The 15,283-nt window shown below is 38.5% G+C and overlaps 1 pseudogene; it reads right to left on the reverse strand.

Annotated features, from left to right (window-relative positions):
* Nucleotides 1–648: 648 nt before the first annotated feature.
* LOC123816409 lies at nt 649–7,373 on the reverse strand (annotated as a pseudogene).
* Between the last annotated feature and the right edge of the window lie 7,910 nt (nt 7,374–15,283).

Consider the following 15,283-nt stretch of genomic DNA (forward strand, 5'->3'; position numbering starts at 1 on the left):
GTTAAAGTAATAGTAAACTGGAAAACCCCAACATGTGAGGTGGTAAGGATTGGGGAGAAATAAGGAGAGATGTACATGCACCAATGTCTTCAACCTTCATACTGGAGACTCAACAGATTGAATACAACATTGTTACCATATTTTTCAGACTATAAAATGCCCTCCCCCCAAATTTGAGAGGGAAAGGGGGGTACTTTATAGTCCGAATCTAGCTTACATGACTCACTGTGTGTGTGTGAGTGGGGGGAGGGTGGCGACATATGTTATTTATGTTGTTAAATATTTTGCCATATTTTTTGCTTCAATTTTTTTCCTATTTTCTTCCTCTAAAACCTAGGTATGTCTTATGGTCCAGTGCATCTTAAAGTCCTAAAAATATGGCAAACCAGGAAGTTGGGACTTATGTTCATTTTCCATAAGTAATGTTTTTTTTTGAAGAAAATCACTTTATTCTGATTCACTAACATTAACATCACAGAAGCTGGTTTAAGGAGGCCACACAAACATTTGCCCAGCCCCAAACTCAATACCTCAGTGAACTTCTGTATAGTAAAAACCTCTTTTCCATTGCAGTTCTGAGGGAAGGAAACTATTAATAATAGGAGAGGTTTAACTGGTAATTTCATACTTTCACTATAAGTTATATCTTTATACTAAATTAACTTGGTCATGAGAGATGTTTTCCCATTTCTTCAATATGAACTTCTTGAGTAGGCTAATCCATTTGCAAATCTGCACTGTGTTAGCACCTCATGAAACCCTCACAAAGCTTAAGGTCATTCTGGTTCTGTGCACACCTCAAAACTGTTTCGTCTCCTAGTGGCATGGGCCAAACTGCTGCCACTGCTGCTGCTACTGCTGCTGCTGGTATGCCAGCTGAGTTCCCTGAGGCTCCTGGTAAGTGATGTCAGGCCCTGAGGCCTCAGCATTACTTCCTCCACTGAAGCCCTCAGTGATAACATGACCTAGTGTGTGGTCTGCTGCAGCAGAGCCCACAGTCATACCAGCTGTAGTGGTTGCCATCTGGGCCATGAGACCTGGCTGGGCAGTGGGGGCAGCAGCAGGTGAGTTCATAGCAGATGGTCGAGCTGGCGCTGGTGGCAGAGCTGCTGGTGCTGGCCTGGGCACAGCTCTTATCTGAGGTGCCTGGCTGGCCAGAGGGGCCAAGAGGGAGGTATGGGCTTTGCCTTCCACTCAGCATCACAACTGCATTGCAGCTCTGTATCTAAAAGTGCAAAACTCGGAGAGGACCCGGCGGCTTCTGGAGAGGGAGAGCTCACCACAGAACTAAAAGCAGATCAGAAATGAAAATTTACAAAACAAAATATAACCAAAATACTGACCATCTAGCAAAAGGTTGAAAAGACATAAAAATTTGGGTGACTTTATGATGACATTTACATAAAATTTAATGCATATAAATGTATTTATACACCTCCATCCCCTCATCCAAAAATTAACTGTTTAAAATGATGACATGTAGATTTTTTTCTTTTTTTATTGTTGTCCAATTATAGTTGTCCTAACTTTTCCTCATTGCTCTCCCCGCCCCACCTCAGTCAGTCCCGACACTGTGGTCCATGTCCGTGGGTCCTTTATATATGTTCCTTGACTAGACCCTTTCCCTTCTTTCCCCTGTTATTCTTCTCCTCCTCCCCTCCCCTCTGGTCACTGACATTTCATTCCTTATCTCTTTGTCTCTGGTTCTATTTTGCTCATTTGTCTGTTTTGTTCATTAGGTTCCACTTATAGGTGAGATCATATGGCATTTGTCTTTCTCCACCTGGCTTATTTCACTTAGCATAATGCTCCCCAGTTCCATCCATCCTGTTCCAAAAAGTAGGGGTTCTTTCTTTCTGCTGCATAGTATTCCAGCACTATGTACATGTACCACAGTTTTTGATCCACTCATTTACTGATGGGCACTTAGGCTGTTTCTAGCACTTGGCTATTGTAAATTGTGCTGCTATGTACATTGGCATGCATAGGTTCTTATGAATTGGTATTTCAGGATTATGAGGGTATACATGTGGATTCAAATGGGAAGGGAAAGGGAGGACTGTAACTTTTTATCTTTAGTATTTTTATAGTAGTTTTATAATAGTTTTATAGTTTTACAAACATGATCAAATACTTAAAAATTAAACAATAAGTGAAAGATAAACCAGCAATAGAGGCAACTTAAAATTGTAGCAACAATCCAGATAAAAAAAGATATTGGTGGGGATTGGCTGTGTGAGTGGCAATCGGGTGGGGCAGGGGAGAGCAGTGGGGGGAAATTGGGACAGCAATAAATAGAACAGCAATAAATAGAACAACAATAAAAAATATTAGGATATATGAGTTACTACCTGCCATCTACAGTTGACTATTAAAATGCTATCACCTCCGTGTCCCAAACAGTGAAGGGGTATGTTAGAACACCAAGTTAGGCTGTACTACTGCTGCTACCACCACAATCTGTGGATATTTTGGAAGTCACTAGCACTTTCTATCCCCAGGTTGGACCAACATAATTCTATTACATAGTGAGAGGACTCAAACTTCATAATCCAGTGGTTTTGCATCTACATATAAAATTATCTTGATAAAAATTAGAATTTTCATTATCCCACAAATGGTGTAAGCAGAACTTTCAGTTCTTTCTCTCTTTGGGCAAGTGAAATGCGAGAACAAGTTAGGAAGAGGATATAATGAAAGGTGGGTAGTGAATTCCTTACATTTAGAAAGGATGCTATTATATAGGATATTTAATCTCATCAAGAACATTTTTCAAGCTCTCTTCATATGTCTTCTTGACATATGACTTTGCAACTAACACTACATATATTTTAACAAAATTTTCTTTCTATTATTTTGAATATTTGAAAACAAATTTGTTTCACATTTACAAACAACATTTTCGACTTTAGTGATGCATTATACTTAAACATCCATAAACATTTTTATCCAGAAGTGTTAAATAAGAAACTTGAGTTTTTGTTAAAAAAATCTAATATTCTATAAAATGCTGTTTTTCTTTAACACAATTTATTGAAAATAGAAGTTCATTAACTATTCTTTCATGATATCATTTGTTACTGATTATTGTAAAAATCATCAGTGTACTTTCTAGCTGTCCAAAATACAGACGAAAATGTGTGTTTTGGTATGTCTAGTTGAGTTAAGGTGCATGAATGTGCATGTGTATGTGTTTGCAGTCATAATAATCTGGGCCTGGCAAAGCAGAGCAAGATGGTCTTCTTACTCTGACCATGTGATATCTTCCTCAGACTGCTGAAACCTGCATTAGAGCCAGGAAGGTAAGAACTCAAGAATGGTACAGAGTTCAGGAATAGTTCTGTGGTGGACCTTGTCTAATCAGCCTCCTTGAAGGTTCAATCGTTTACTCAACAGATGTTTATCAAGAACCTCATATATGGCAGGAAGAATCAGGCACTGGGATATAACAGAGAACAAAGTTGTGATTTCAATGTTTTAAGTATTTTTTTTCAGGTTGATTTTCCCAGAGAGCAAACTCTGGGCTAGAGGTTTTATTAGACTGTGTTCCTGGGTTCAACACAAGGCAGGAAGAGTGGGGGAGAGGACATGTGAGCTGCTCTATAATTTCAGTAGATTATAATAATTTTTTCTCTTACCTAAATCCCTCTTTTCTAGAACTCCTTGTTCCCAAGATTCCTCTCTTCCTCTTTTTGGACTCTAGGCTAATCAGCCACGACATTTGCCCAAGTGTCCACTTATACTCTTAACTTACGCCACTTCTCTTTTGACACAAATTGGAAGACCCTGTAAACTGCCTAAAGCTCTGCCCACTGGGGGGATCTCCACTCACTACTGTCTATCAAGGACACCTCTGAATGAGGTGGTATTGCTGCCACCATTCAGTTTCAGCATTTTGTCGTATAGAAAACAGACCAACTCATGAATCAAGCTTGGAGGTTATGAGAGATCTCCCAGGGGACCCTAGGTGTTGGAGTGCAGGTGAGGAAAAAGTACTGGGGAAAAACTGGTGGGTGACATGTGGATCTGTCCTACCTCCTCTTTAAGCCAGTTCATGTACTCCAACATTGCACTTCCAATTTAAGATAGATTGCTGCTGGGCCCATCCAATTTTATGACTTGGTGAGCCTGACAGAATTCAGGTCATGATGGACAGTTCTGGCCTCATGGTCATTTGATGCCCTGTGGTCTGTCTCTTCCCAGAAGCCCTACAGCAAGACTGCAAATGTATACTGCTGTCTGTTCAAGTGAGTGCAACTATTTATGATCCTCTTTTCTGATAGGGATGGAAAAGAATTCATTTGCCAGATAAATAGCTGCATAACTTGTATCAGAGTCTGTTAATCTGCTCTAACATAGATAACACATTTAACATAGCAGCTGCAATTGGGGCTTCTAATTTTTGAGTTTGCAATAGCATCCTGTCATCCTCCACCAGCTGTTATAGGGTCCAGACTTATAAATTAAATGCTGTTATCATGGGAATCACTATCCCTACCCACTTAGGTCTGAGTGGCACTAATTTCTGCCATTCTTCCTGAGATGTGACATTATTTTTGGCTTCCTGTCTTAGCTTAGAGTGTAGAGCAATTTCAGAAGCTTCCACTGGCCTTCTCCACCATGGTAACTCTTGCCCCACAGGCCAAGCACTGTCTGTGTCCATTGTGCCAACTACTAGGTGTCTTCAGATTAATTATACATTTGCTGACATGGGAACTGAATACTGGATGGGTCCTTGGACTCAAGGGACCCACTTTTACATAATCCTGTCCAGGCTACATTTATTGCCTGGCTCTTCTATAGCCATACAGTAATGGTGAAGTATGATGCCACCTTGAGTCTCCAGGTGTCACTGTCAACTCAGACCCTGTGTCCAAGAGTCCTCTCAATGTTTGGGTAATCTCCTTTCTTCACTGCACAGCTACTCAAGTAAATGGCTGTAGGTCACTTTGGGGGAATTATTACTATATACACTTGTGTGGCATTAGAAGATGCTTTTTCCTGGGGCCTGCCTTCTCTTTCAGTCAGTGGACCTGGGTCTGAAACCTAGCTCAATCCTGGAAACTGGCAAGGAATTGTGACTTTATATTGGAGTGACTGCCTTCTTTGATTCACAGCTTTGCAGTATGTTATTTCATCTATTTTCGATATCTTTTGATTATGTACATTGACAGAACCCTTGTTGGCTGCCCATTTATTCTCTACCTCCCCTGCCCCACCCAGGCATGCCATTTATAATCAGCCTTCTCCATAATCTTTTATAGGTCAGAACCCCAACCCCTGTCTGCCCTTCTGACTGTCACTCACCATAATTGCATCCATCAGTCTTCTGGCATCTGACCTTCAATGTTTCAGGGTCTTATTAGCACCCTGCTACTTGCTGGTCTGATCTACAATGGAGTCTCCATTTTTCAGTTCTGGTCTGAAAAGGAGAGCCACCATTGCACTTCTTAGTGTTACTGGAACCCGTGGCACCAATGCATCCCTTATTATTTTGGTGATTGGTGTATCATTTGGGCTATCCCATGGAACAAAACCCTCTAGTTAGCTTTTCAGCCTTGCACAGTATATCTACTGTATAATAGCTCCCTTCTCTGAGTGTGCTATTCTTTTACCTTTTGATTCCCTCCCTAGCCTCACTAGAGGCTGGGCTGACCCTCAGGGCAGTTCCAATGTGGGAATGAACCTTCAGAGTTGCCTTAATTTGGGATGAAAGGACTTGGCCTTTATATCCTATGTGGATTGGTCATTAGATACCTGGTGCTGCTGGAAGAGTCTGTGACCAGGAGCAAGGCAGCTCTCTGCAGCCATGAATATCTCTGTAGAAGCTGACAGCTAAGAACTTTCTGTTGGCAGTGCTCTCCACTGTGGGAAGAAGTTCCTTTCTTTCTAAAGATGAATCTGGATGATGGTGCATCAGTGTCCACTACAGTTATCATGATGATGACCATCATTTTCCAGGGCTTGGTCTGTGCCAAGCACTGTGCTATGGGCATTATTGAGATTTTCATCAAATCTTCTCAAGAGTCCTATGGGATAAGCACCATTATTTTTCCTGTTTTAAAAATTAAAAGAAAAACAAAAACAAACACAAACCTGAGGCCTGTAGAGGTACAATGACTTCTTTGGGGGTAACAGTTGGTAATCAAAGGAGCTGGAATTTGGACTCATACCCTGGAACCTACATCCCACCTTCCTCATATTCTGAACTATAAACAACCAGGCAACAAAATGCAACCCAGATGAATGTGACTGCAGCAGGTCCTTTGCTGCTATTTTGTCCTCTTTCCTGGGTGTTATTCATTCATAGGCATGCTGTTTGCCTGCACTGTGCTTTTGTGCCAGTTAGGAAAAGGTGGTCCTCCCTGCTTCCTGGGGTGTCCCAGTTTCTTGGGTGCATGGCTTGCCCAGATCATAACACCTTTTGGTGATGAAGAAATCTTCCTTTCTTCAGCGACTTCACATTTTCTCTAAGCACAAAGCTTGGCAAGCCAGAGCCAGGCTGGATTTAAGCCCCAACTTGTGCCCTTGAATCAGTGCTAGTGTGCATGGCACCTTGTCATACAAATGGCTTCAAGTGCTGCTGTTAAATACTATTGGCTCTTAAACCCCCATTGCTAGCCCACATCTGTGCCCCAAGTTTCATTAGCTTTAAACAATGGGCCAGATATCCCCAACTGTAATTGCTCCAAAAACTTATAACTGACACTTCAGACTTAAAAACTTTCAGAGCAGAATTTCTCATCTTTCTCTTCCATCCCTACAGAAATCCCTTATATCTCCTGCACTTTCTAACTGTCAAGGGTACCACCACCTTTCAGCTGGTCAAGCTAGAAACATGAACTCAACTAACATTTATTTTGTACCTAGTATGTGCCTGGCCATGTATTGATAAAACAAATACTGCGTTTCTACTCACTGAGTTTATGACTTAGTGAGAAGATGGGCAAAAGCTAGTAAACAAATAGGTAAAATAATCCCTGATTGAGAGTACTATTATAAAAAAAAAACTTTAGCAGGGTAATGTGATAGACAGGTGTTGGAGAAAGGTCTTTTTTTAAGTTAAATTTATTGGTATGACATTTATTAATGAGATTATACAGGTTTTAATGGTACATTTCTATGATACATCATCTGTGTATTGCATTGTGTTCCCACCACCCAAAGTCAGATCATCTCTAGTCACCATATGTTTGCCTCCCTTTACCCTTTACGATCAACTACCCCTTTTCCCTCTGGTGGCCACCACACTGTTGTCAGTCTGTGTCTGTGAGTGTTAGTTTTATATCCCACATATAAGTGAAATCATATGGTTCTTAGCTTTTTCTGACTGACTTGTTTTGCTTAGCGTAATATTCTGAAGGTCCATCCATGTTGTTGCAAATGGTAGTATTTCATCTTTTTTTGGGAAATGTTTTTTTTTAATAAGGTAGTCAGAGACTACTTTTTTTTTGAAGAAATGATATTTTAACTGAGATGAAGAGAGAAAAAAGCAAGTGCAAATGTTTCCAGTTTGATGAGTCATTTGCAATGTTATGCTCTCATGCATCCCACACAACCCAGGTCTAGTGTTTGTATTTCCTAAACAGCTTATAAAACAGTCTCCTTTCTTCCAGTTTCCCTGCAAGCTCTTGCACTTAGGATATCATGCTTTCTTGCCCTAATTACTTTGTATGCATCCTAGCTATTGCCATGGCCACCTGTCATGGTCTGTCTCCATTCCATCCTCCATAAAAAGACACAAATTTGATCCTATTATTGCCCTCCTTAAAATCTGACAGTGGCTTCTCTCCTTCAATATAAAATGCAAGGTTTCTGGCATGGAATGCTAGATAGTCCTACCTTGGATCTTGCCAGTGTTTCTAGACTCCCTCCCATAGGTCCCTGTGTACATCCTGCCTTCTAGCCATATTGAGTTGCTTGCAGTTCCCTTACCATACCATGCCCTCACCTCTATCCTATCCATGTGTGATTGATTTTCCTGGAACAGATGTCCCCATCCCTGATGTTGTGAGGATTGCAGCCAACTCGCTTCCTTACAGTCTTTTCTTCAGAATTGTCAGCTGTACCCTTGTGATGGCACCTTTCTTTGTAACACTTGCTGTACTCCATAGAATGTAGGTTGGTGGTTTTATTTATTTACTTTATTTATGCCCATATCTCAGTTTTAAACACTGTTGGTCAGGTTACTGAATTTTCTTGCAAATATCTTTTCCCCAGATTTTGTGATATGTATTTTATTTCTTGCTAGAATTTGTGTCCAATAGCTAAATTCTGTGCATCTAACACCCAGTATACAGCTATTTGACTCAATGTGCATCTTTCTCTTACACAGAGAGAAAATTTTTATTGGGGCAAGCTATTAAAATACCATGTAAATCCCCAAGTCTGTTTCCTAGATGGAACTTTAAACTCTCCAGAGATATAATACATGTTTGTTTTTATTGCATTATTGGCTTTTGGGATTGTCTTGATACACTCAATATTCATTCATTCATTCAGATAAAATAACATATATTGAACACTTCAGTGGTTCTGAGAAGTTATGAAGTCAAACATACGTTGATTCAATCTCATTCCACTACTTTTCAATTCTTAGGTAAGTTATCTAAACTCTCTGTTCTTATTTGAAAATGAGAATAAAGTGCAACTTTTATGTTACAATGATAATAATAAAATAATATTTATCTATTTATGCCAACTTGTGCTAAATGTGTTATATACCTTGTCACTAATATTCAGTTATCCTGCAATTGAGTATTATTAACTCCTGTTTTACAGATAAAGAGGCTGAGGCTCAGTAATTAAGGGATTTTTTTTAAGATCATTTAACAAAAACATGGAGGTTGAGGTCCATGTTCTTCCAAATCAAATGAACTCTTAGGTGGTCCTTTGGCACCTGCAAGAACTTATCTCATTACTTAATCCATGTGTTTCTTCTTTGGTGTTAATAGGGATGCTGCTTCTAAATTTTCACTCCATAAATAGTCTCATATACTTATTACAGTTCTAGTGAGATTATTTTCCCCTCATTTGTAACTTGTTGAACTTGCCAGTAGTCCAGGGCATTTTTTGGTAGCTTTAGTTATATCTGACTATAAAGTAGTACATATTTACAGAATAAAAAAAGATTTTTTTAAAGCATAGGGATGGACATAAAGAGTATACCTATTTCCACCTTCCAGGTCATTATTAGTGCTGGTTTTTATTTCTTTCTCCACATTTGAATATTTTGTATTGCACAACTCCTGGATAATTTATTTTATCTTGTGTACCAGCCCATCATCTCAGCAAGGTAAAGCAACATAGAAGGCATTTTGTAAGTCTTTTCATCTTAATTTTATTCCTTGCTTATCAGTTTGCATTTTTAACACCCGCAATCCACCACTATCCAGATAGAAAGTGAAATAAAATTCTTATCTTAAAAGTGAATATTCTAATTACCTTGGGGTCATTAGAACCTTTGGAACTATCTTCTCTTCCCCAAAATGTCTGCTTTATGGGGGTTCTGGTTATATAAAAATCACTGGTTATAAATAAATATTTTAGGCTTGCTTGTTAGTCTTCTCAATCTTCATGATCTCTTTGCCTGTCTTTTAAAATATTAAGAGTAGCTTATATGAACTGGAGCCAGTTGAATTGCCAAACTCCATAGATTTTAGGAAAAACAGCAACTCATAAACTTTAGCCTCATGAAGCTATATACATCCTTCACATATAAGAAACTCACATAAATCTTTAAAAAAATGGGCACTGCCCAATAGAAAAATGAATATGTAAACATTGTAAAAGAAGAATATAAAAAACATATAAAATTCTAATCAAATCCCATTAGTAATCAAGGAAACATAAATTAAAATAAGACATTGTTTACTGTAGTATTAAATATTTTAAAAATTACTAATACTTAAGGCTGATGAATACATGATAAAATGAACTTACATTTGTTTTTTAAAGCAATTTCTAAATACATATTGAAAACCTTGTCCTTCATGTCTCTCAATACAAGAATCTCATCTGCAGAATGTAGTCTAAGGAAATATTAACATATAGAGACAACAATTTAACAGTAAAAATCTTTATTATGGTGTTATACAACAAAAGTAAAAAAAGAAGACAATATCTTCAGTTGGGGTTAAGTAAAATATGTGTATCTTTATAATGAAATTCTATGTTGGCTATTAAAATTATGTTCATGAAGAATTTAATGACATGGCAAGATGATAATATCTTATAAAAATAATACAAAATTATATATTTAAATTGTTAACAGTTGTTTAAAATATTAATATAAAATGCTGAAAGTAAATATATCTGATCAAAATTTAACAGAGGTTATTTCTGGGTGGTACCATCATTGGCTGATTTTTAATTGATATCTTTCTACCTCTTACGCTAGCCTTTCTTTCAAATCCTCAATAGCGAAATTATCAATATTATTTGTAAAGAAGCAACATACCAGAGAATTATCTATACTATTTGTCAATGCCTATAAGTTATTTTGGTCATGTTGAATATGTTGAAAAAACAGTCCTGATTTTGTTTCCTTTCTGTCCTCATTTGGGATGAGGGACTAGAGAAGCTGGCTATCAACAAGCTGTGACATTTAGAGTCCTCAGAGTTCCTGCTCACCCTGCTCTTAAAATGTTCCCCAAATCCAAGTCTGCTTTGGTTATTGTCTTAAGGACTGGTGTCGTCTGGAGACCCTAATGACTATGCGCTTTTTCTCCTCTGACTCTGCCAAATAGAAGGAGCAGATGATGTGTTTACCTGGAAGCTACCACCTCCCAGCTACAAATCAAAGTAATTGGCTGGAGTGGGTCAGAAATATTGGGAGGACACATTCCTCAGAGATAAGAAAATGATGAGTTAGCCCTGTCTGTACTCATCTTCCTCTTCTTTTGTTCTTTGTCTCTAGCATTACATCATTGATGACTTATGGGTTTGTAAGATGAGGAGAGTTGAATAAAGTCTTAGTTTTATCTGGTTCAGATCAGAACAGTCTATTTATTATAAAATATTTCAAGAGACATTAATAATCAAGATGAATTGTGTTTTTGAGTGGTATCACAAGACTCCTAACAAAATACTAAATTCCCGAGGCTGCCAACCAAACCAAAATGCAAGAATACTGATAGTGTGGTATTGTGCAAACAGAGTATGCTAGACATTTCCCTTTATCATTTGGTATTCAATATTGATAGTGGGCAGCATTACTGCCCTTTGTTTGTTCTTTCAGCCTGGATGGTAATGATAAAAATACCCCACACCCGGTAATATTTCTTACAAAGTGCTCTCACATGCATTGTCTCATTTAAGAGAGGAAGTCAGCATGATGAAATGGAAAAAAATCAGGCTTTGGAGTCAGACAGTAGTGAACTTAAGTCCTGCCTCTGCCACTTAACTGCTTGGAGAACCTGTCTGGAAATTTAGAAATACTGCTGACTTTGTAGCTTTTATATGAAAATGAGCAATTACACGTACAATTACCTGGTTTGTTCATTCTTTTATTCACTGTTCAAAAGACACTGCGCTTGTTCAATCTCAGTAATCAAGTGAATATAAATGAAAACAATATGTATTATATAACAGATTGAATCAGAAATGGTTCCTCTTTGCATAGAACTTATAGTCTAGAAGGTTTAAACATTCATCAAATAATAACAAATAAATTAAAAATTGTCACTGTGATAAATGCTATATAGTTTCATAATCCTAGTCAAGTAGGAAGTTGTGCTTAAGCTGAGATCTGAGGAATGAGTAAGAGTTCCCCAGGAAAAGAGGGGAAAGAGGAACATTCTAGAAGAGGAACATATGCAATAGCTGGGGAGTGTGGCAAGTAAGCAGGACAGAAAACAAGGTGTAGGGTGATAGGTGTTCCTACAAAGGTGGGCAAGGCCAGACTGTACAGGGACTTCTGGATTAGTTTAATGAGTTTGTCTCAGTGTTGAAAATTGTTGCAAAACTGTAAAATCTGGATTAGAAAAGACCTAGAGAATTTGTGATATAATTAGGTAAGAGACTAATTTAGTACTCCAGGAGAGAGAGAGCACATCCAAATGGTGATGGTGGACATAGAGAAAAGTAAATGAAGTCTAGGCATTTAGGTAGCAAAGTAGAACTTGGTTTTGGAATGAATGTGTTCACTGAGGGGACTATCTACAAAGCCTACTCAATTTCTGGGTTGTATAACCCAAAGCCGTAAAAACAAGATTAAGTGGCAAATACCAGGAATTTCTTACGTGGACTTGTTGAGTCTAGGGTATCTAAGATATCCAGAAAGAGGGTTAAGTAGGTCGTTGGCATTTAAGAAAATGACATGTGTTATACATCATATTATGCAAACATTTTATATTCACAACAATACAAAATATTGCTTATATACTGCCTATAGGACGCTACCTCCTATGCTACTCAAGGTCCTTAGTTGTAGACAGCTCAATCCATTCTAACTGTTTGTAGTAGGGCAGTGTTTCTTAAAGAACACTGATTAACTAAAAATAAATCTATAAAAGAGCCAGAAGACAAATTTTTAAAATATATTTTGATTATGCTAAATATATTTTAAAATACATTCTATTGATTATGCTACAGTTGTTCTAATTTTTCCCCCTTTGTCCCCCTCCACCTGGTACCTCCCATTCCCTCGGGCAATCCCTCTCCCTTAGTTCATGTTCATGGGTCATACATATAAGTTCTTTGGCTACTCCATTTCCTATACTGTTCTTAGCATCCTCCTGTCTATTCTGTACCCACCAATTTGTACTTCTTTTTTTAAAAGATTATTTATTTATTTATTTATTTATTTAGACAGAAGAGAAGGGAGAGAGATTGGGAGAGAAGCATCAATGTGTGGCTGCCTCTTGCATTGCTCCCCACTGGGGACCTGGCCTGCAACCCAGGCATGTGCCCTGACTGGCAATCGAACCAGCGACCCTTTGGTTTGCAGACCTGCACTGAGGCACACCAGCCAGAACCCAACTTTTACTTCTTAATCCCTGCACCTTTTCCTCCATTCTCCTTCTGCCTCCCAGCTGATAAAACCTCCACATGATCTCCATATCTATGATTCTGTTTCTGTTCTCCTTGTTTGCTTTCTTTTTTAGATTCAATTGTTGCTAGTTGTAAATTTATTGCCATTTTAATGTTCATAGTTTTGATCTTGTTCTTTTTCTTAAATAGGTCCCTTTAACATTTTATATAATAATGGCTTGGTGATGATGAATTCCTTCAGCTTTACTATGTCTGGGAAACACTTTATCTGCCCTTCAATTCTAAATGACAGCTTTGCTAGGTAGAGTAATCTAAGTTGTGGGTAGTTGCTTTTCATCACTTTGATTACTTTTTGCAAGTTCCTTCTAGCCTGCAGAGTTTCTTTTGAGAAATCAGCCAACAGTCTTATGGGTACTCCTTTGTGGGTAACTCTCTGCTTTTCTCTTGCTGCTTTTAGGATTCTCTTTTTATTTTTAACCTTTGACATTTTAGTTATATTGTGTCTTGTTTGGCACTCTCTGTGCTGCCTGTATTTGTATGTCTATTTCCTCCACCAAACTAGGGAATTTTTCTTTCATTATTTTTAAAAAGTCTTGCTTTTTCTCTTCTCTTTCCAGCACCCCTATGATTTGAATATTGGTACATTTGAAGTTGTCCCAGAGGCTCCTTAGCCTATTCTTGTTTTTTTTTTTGTTCATTTGTTTTCACTTTATTCTTTTTTCTTTGTGCTTTTGTGGTTGAATGCTTTTTTTCTTCCTTATATTTCAAATTATTGATCTGATTCTTGGTTCATCCACTCTATTGTTGGTTCCTAGTAAATTTTTCTTTATTTAACTTAGTGTAACCTTCATTTCTGCCTGGGTCCTTTTTATGCTGTTGAAGTAACCACTGAGTTCCCAGAGCATCCTAATAACCAGTGTTTGAACTCTACATCTGATGCTTTGCTTATCTCTATGTCATTTAGTTATTTTTCTGGAGTTTTGTTCTGCTTTTTCATTTGGGCCATATTTCTTTGTCTACTCACTTTGGCAGCCTCCCTGTGTTTGTTTCTATGTATTAGGTAGAGTTGCTTTGGCTCCCTGTCTTAGTAACATGGCCTATCATAGAAAAATGCACCAATAAGTTAGGTGGGGTGGAGCCATAGGTAATGACCAGGGCTGGGCAACCCGTGTGAACTGGGTTTATGGACTCTCCGATATGGTGTTGTTGCTCTGTGGCTCTGTGTAGGGGAGGGCTCAGAAAGGGGACAATGTCATTGTCTGGCCTGTGGAGTTTTGTCTAGGAGCAAGTTGTCCTCCAGCACTCACCCCAATACCAGACACTTAAGTTTCTCCCTGTGTGCCACTGGTGTCCTTCCAGCTGCTGCCCTGGTGCTGGAGCCCAGAGGGAGTGAGTCTATACAAGTCCTAAGTCCATTGTGGGTCCTTTAAGAGTAGATGTCTGAGAATCTTGAAGTTTCTTCCTCTGCCCCAACCCCCACTGGTTTTTATAGCCAGAAGTTATGGGGCTTATCTTCCTAGCACTGGAATCCTGGGCTGAGTGGTCTAATATAGAGATGGGATCCCTCGTTCCTAAGGTATCCCTCCCAATTATTATCCACCATATATGGATGTAGGACCACCCATTCTGCATCTCTGTGCATCTCTACCCATTCTACCCATCTGAATGAATGTTGACTTCTTTAATTCCTTAGTTGTTTGCCTTTCATACAGTTCAGTTTTCTGATGATTCTGGATGATAGTTGTTTTGTAGTTTAGTTGTAATTTTTGCTGTGGTTGTTCAAAGAGGTGTTTACCTATGCCTCTATCTTGACTGGAAATCTAAATATAAGACTTAAAACCATAAGATTCCCAAGTTTACATAGCCAGTACACTGTGGCACTAAGATTCAAATCTCTCTGCTGTCTGCTTCCAGGATCTAGGCAGTTAGAAATGAGCAGAGCAAGGATGATAGGCCAGGTACAGAAGGTCAGGAGACTGGAAAGCCCCTGAATTTTGGATACTACATAGCCATGAAAACACATCCAGGGACAACACACTCAAAACAAATACCCAACCATATCCCTGGATTCTTTGGCACATATTAATCTTAGGGATAGGACCTGAGAATTCTGGTCCTACCAGGAGAACAGACATTTTTGTCAACTTATTGCCATAAAAGATGATATCCATATGAACATTGATATGCCACAATGCATTGGCACTTCTGAATCCAAAATTTGGGGGACTTTGATGGGTGTAAACTAGATAATATGTCAGTATCCAAGTAGCAAAGGAATCTACGATTGTAG

This window comes from Phyllostomus hastatus, unplaced genomic scaffold, assembly GCF_019186645.2.
Source record: "Phyllostomus hastatus isolate PE091 unplaced genomic scaffold, TTU_PhHast_1.1 phas_contig_209, whole genome shotgun sequence".
Taxonomy (NCBI): domain Eukaryota; kingdom Metazoa; phylum Chordata; class Mammalia; order Chiroptera; family Phyllostomidae; genus Phyllostomus; species Phyllostomus hastatus.